Raw genomic sequence first — 5,440 nt, 5'->3', positions numbered from 1 at the left:
TCTTTCAGTCAGGCATATACGCACTAAAAATGGGGGGAATATGTGAATCAATCTTTTAGAGATTTTTGTACTGAGCATGGTTTACAACATTAGTTCACAGTTCTCCACACCCCACAACAAAATGGGGTTGTAGAGAGAAAGAATAGGAAATTACTAGAGATGGCCAATTGTATGCTATAGTCTTGAGCTATGAGTTCTTCATTTTGGGCTAAGGCTATCAAATGTGCCAACTATATTTAGAATTAGATGCCTCACAAAGTATTGCAAAACTTGAATCCTAAGGAGGCTTGGGCTCATGTCAAGCTCAATGTTTCTACTTTCTACATTTTTTGGTAGTGAGGCTTGGGCATTTATTCTAGATGCTCAACAGAAAGCCAAGGAGAAGAAGAGTCAAACACTCATTTTTGTTGTCTACTATGAAGGTCTTAAGGCATACATGTTGTTTGATCTTGATTCTAGAGATGTCTTGTTTCAACGAGATGTTCAGTTTGATGAGCATTATCCTCCATCTCCATCTTCTTCCTCACTCCCCAGTACTTCCTCTACTCCTCCATCAGATTATGAATCCTCTGAGGAAGATCTTGATATCGATCCCCCTTCACCACCTCCACCAAATTTTTCATGAGTGCCCAAGCAGGCTCGTGATATTGTTGATGCAGTTGGACCTTTGGCAGGTGATCCTACAGATACTCCTCACACTTGTGCTTAGACATATGGTAGTGGCCTTTTGAGTCATGTCATTTCAGATGATCCTCAAAGTTTTTCACAGGTGATAGGACACTCTGAGAGGGATAGGGCTATGGATGAGGAGTACTCTTCTTTGATGAAGAACCACACATGGGATCTTTTTCCTCTTTCAAAAGGAAGAAAGTTGGTTTAGTGTTGTTGGGTGTACCTTACCAAGTATGCTGCAGATGGTTCTATTGATAGGTACAAGGCACGTCTTGTTGCAAAGGTTGAGGGTATTGATTACTCTGAGACCTTTGCCCCTATTGCCAAGATGAATTCTATTTTCCTTGTACTTTGTCTAGCAACGCCATAGGGATGGACAATTTTTTAGATGGACATAAAGAGTGCTTTTTTGCATGGAGACTTTCATGAGGAGATCTATATGGAGCAGCCTCATGGTTTTGTGTAGGACTCTTCATTGGTATGTCAACTTCAGAAGTCTTTATATGGTCTCAAACATGCCCCTAGGGCTTGGTATGAGAAGATGGATTCCTTCTTGTTTGCTTCACAATTCACTTAGTGTCATTTTGATCCTACCGTTTACATTTAGTGTCATAGGGCTGACTTATTGATACTTGTGCTTTATGTTGATGACCTCATCATCATAGGAAGCTTAGTCTCCATGATATAGGATGTTCAGCAAGCATTGAGAGAGCAGTTTGAGATGATAGATCTTGGACGTCTACACTATTTTTTAGGTCTATAGGTTGTTCAGTCTTCAAATGGGATAGCCATACTCTAGCAAAAGTATGCTCTTGATATGCTTTAGAGATTTGGCATGCTTGATTTCAAGCCTATTCCCACACCTTTTCAGTCAGGTGTTGTTTTATCTATCACTTTCTCTACTCCTACAGTGGATTCCACTCTATACAGACAACTTGTAGGTAGTTTGTTATACCTAACACACACACACACGTCTTGATATTTCTTTTGTGGTTGGACTTGTCTCTTGATTCTCCCATGATCCTTATGAGAGTCATTGGCAAGCTTCCAAATATATCTTGATGAATATTAGAGGTACATCTTGTTAGGCATTCACTATAAATTAAGGGATCCTCACATTGTTGGTTACACAGATTCAGATTAGGCTGGTGATATTGATAATCACAAGTCTACTCATGCTTTTTTATTTTGTCTTGATTTTGGTCCTATCAAATGGTCTTGCAAAAAGCAGCATATTCACGCATTATCATCTATGAAGGCAAAATATAGGGCAGCTGTATTAACTAGTCAAGAGGTTTTTTGACTTTGATAGTTGATGACAGAGTTTGGATTTTCTCTTGAGAGTCCCACCTTTTTGTAGTGTGAAAATTAGAATGTTGTACACATTTCATGCAACCCATTTGAGCATCAGTGGACCAAGCACATTGAGCTTCACATGTACTTCATCAGGCATCTCATTCAGGATGGTGTCTTGAGCTTGGAGTAAATTCCTATTGCTGAGCAGGTTGCAGACATCTTTACTAAACCTTTTGCATCCCCACAGTATCTTCAGCGGCATTCTATGCTTTGGGTGAAGGAAGTTGTCCTTGGGGGGTCTTAGTGATGAGTCCTTCCTTCCTTCTTTTTCTTGCTATCTCTTTTTGGAGTAGAGTTTTTCCCACCAGGTTTTCTCTATTTCTCTATTTCATAGAGATTTAGTTGTGATTGGATACCTCATCAAGCCTTGTTTCCGGGACCAAAGTTTGCTTTCAACATTGCAATATAGTTTCCTTGCTCTTTCTACATTGTTTGTAGCTGAATTATTGCTCATCTTAAGGGGAGCTGTTAGAGTAAAGCATTAATTTGATTTTATTTATTAAATTTTCTTTATTCCCTTCTTAAGATTTCACTTTATGTGCCTTTTGCATCTCTATTTAATAATTAATTAGTAATTATTAAATATCTTTTATCTTTTAGGTTACCCCTTTTGAGTCTCGATCTCCTTTTATAAGCATTGATCTTTTTCATTTTTAAGAATACAATTCGTATATTTTCAGAGCAAAACCCTTGCCTCCTCTCATCTTTTTCTTCTATGACAGGTTTTTTACATGCAGGTATTCGAGGGCTTTGTGAATTTGTATTGATAAAATCCTTCAGTTTCGATTTAAGGTTGAGTTTAGAGTGTGACTTAGATTTAGGATTAGAGTTAGACTAATCATTACAAATTTGGTTAGGGGTATAGTTAGGGTAAAGTTTATTAGAATAATATATGGTTAGAATTAGGGCTAGAGTTTGACAGAGGGTTATGGTTATACTTAGGGTTAGGGTTAGAGTTTTACTTTGACTTAGGATTAGATTAGACTTATCATTATGAATATGGTTAGGGGAATAGATATAGTTATGTTTATCAAAAGACTGTATGGGTAGAATTAGGGTTAGAGTTATAGACTTAAGTTTATTGAAATAGTGTATGTTAGATTTAGGGTTAGACTTAGAGTTAGGGATAGGTTTTGACTTTGAGTTGGGTTTAGAGTTTGAATTAGACTTAGGATTTAGAGTTAGAATTATCATTACGAATTTTATTAGGGGTATAGTTAGGGAAAATTTTATCAAAATAATATATGGTTAGAAAATTAGGGTTAGAGTTTGATTGAGGGTTAGGGCTATACTTAGGGTTAGGGTTAGAGTTTTACTCTAACTTAGGATTAGATTAGACTTATCATTGTGAATATGGTTAGGGTTATAGATAGAGTTATGTTTATTGAAAGACTTAATGGGTAGAATTAGGGTTAGAGTTGAACCTAGGGTTATAGTTATAGCAAAAGTTATGTTTACGAAAAGGTCGCACAATTTGACATAAGGTTAGAATTAGATTTAGCATTAGGAATAGGTTTAGTGTCATAATTAGCTCTTCAATTTAATGGGCAACATATGAGTGATATGTATCATGTAAAGGGTTTAATATTAGTTCCACAAAGTACAAGGTTACATGTTGAAAAAATTTGAAAGTATAGTTGAAATAAACATGAACTTTGTTGTGAAATTGGATGTTATTATTCCCAAAAATTAATTAAAGGAGAATTATATCTCATAGTACAATTATTTAGATAAAGTAAAATGAAAAAATTGGAAGATATTAATTCACTACATGGAGAATATTTCTCCATAATGATGTAAGTACATCACATATTCTTTAGAGATAAAAGTTGTATTGTGACCTTCATTTCTTAAATGATCATCAAGTACACTTCTTTCATCATGGATGGAAACACATCTACTTTTGCAGATGTGTTACAAACAAATCTTGCAACATTTTTCATCTCAATTCTCTCAACTTCTTCTACATCATCAATTGTTAGAGTTGCATTCTCAAGAGCTACGAGCATAGTTATACAAGACTCTTTAATTATTTGCTTGCACCTATAAAAATCTATGTCAAAAAAATGATTTGATCCTGTAGAAGCTAGTGGGCTCATGTCAATGATCCTTAACTCTTTGTTTGAAGTTTCCATAGTTGAAACAAAATATGATATAAATTTAAAATCAAAATTAGGTCAATGATACTTAATTGGAGGGATACAAATTTGAAATCAAAATGTTTTGCACAACATAATACTTGAAGTAACATTATGAAGTGTGGAGTATATCAATACATGAAAACCATATTGTGTTGAAAATTGCAATGAAATTTTGTGTATGGAAACATGGCATTATAATGATCATTCATAGACATTAAAGAATAAGAAAATATACTTTTCTAACATCTAGTACTAATGCATTTTTTCAAAGTAATAAAGCACAAATTTGACACAAAATAGAAGAATAATTAATTATGAATTTCGTAAAAGTAACTCATTATTACATCATTGATGTTCAAGGCTTCTCAATCTCATTTCCTTTACCTTCCTATTTGAAAGTTGCTTCCCTCTTTTCATTTTTTCATAGCCGTCATATGTAAATGGTGGCATTATTCTCAATCATTCTATAGACTTTACACGAGAAATGACCACAAATCTTAATCCAAATCTTTCCTTTGGACCTATATCAATTGTTGCTTTTTGAAGAGTTAGTCCCTATGATTTGTGAATTGTAAATGCCCATGCGAATCTTAGTGGTAGTTAGAATGTACTTACCCTCTATAATGGGGCTATAGGAACTATTTTTGGATGGTGGTCATCATATGGTATTCCAAAATAATTATCAAATTAAACAATGACATAGGTTGGTGGTTGAGGAGGACTTGCTCTTGGTCTATACACAATACTCCATATATATCCCAAAGCTCCATTGACAAGGCCAACTTCTATCCAAAGATTTATAGTCAACATCACCCTGGAATATTTACTGATTAATAACTCTAACTCAAGTTCATCACTTGAACCATATTCAACTATGTTACCATTCCTTGTCTAGTTGCAAGGCTACATGTAACAGGATACCTCAAAGAGTACATCATTCTCCTATTATGATTGCGGACATTCTCATTGGTTGAAAATAAATGTGAAGGATTTAATCAAAACAAATCCACAAAGCTCGAAGAATACCTACATGTAAAAAGCTGTCACAAAAGAAAGAGACGAGAGGAGGCAAGGATTTTGCTTTGAAAATATGCAAATTGTATTCTTAGAATTGAAAAAGATTCAAGATACTTACAAACGATCTATCCTTATAGAAGGAGATCAAAACTTGAAATGGGTAACCTAAAAGGTAAATTTTATTTAATAATTAATAATTAATTATTAAATGAGAATGCAAAGGTGCATAAAGTGAAATCTTAAGAATGGAATAA

This window comes from Cupressus sempervirens, chromosome 6, assembly GCF_028749045.1.
Source record: "Cupressus sempervirens isolate cs-2001-9-10 chromosome 6, ASM2874904v1, whole genome shotgun sequence".
Classification (NCBI taxonomy): domain Eukaryota; kingdom Viridiplantae; phylum Streptophyta; class Pinopsida; order Cupressales; family Cupressaceae; genus Cupressus; species Cupressus sempervirens.
The sequence above is the reverse complement of the archived record's forward strand: the minus strand, read 5'-3'. Positions refer to the sequence as shown.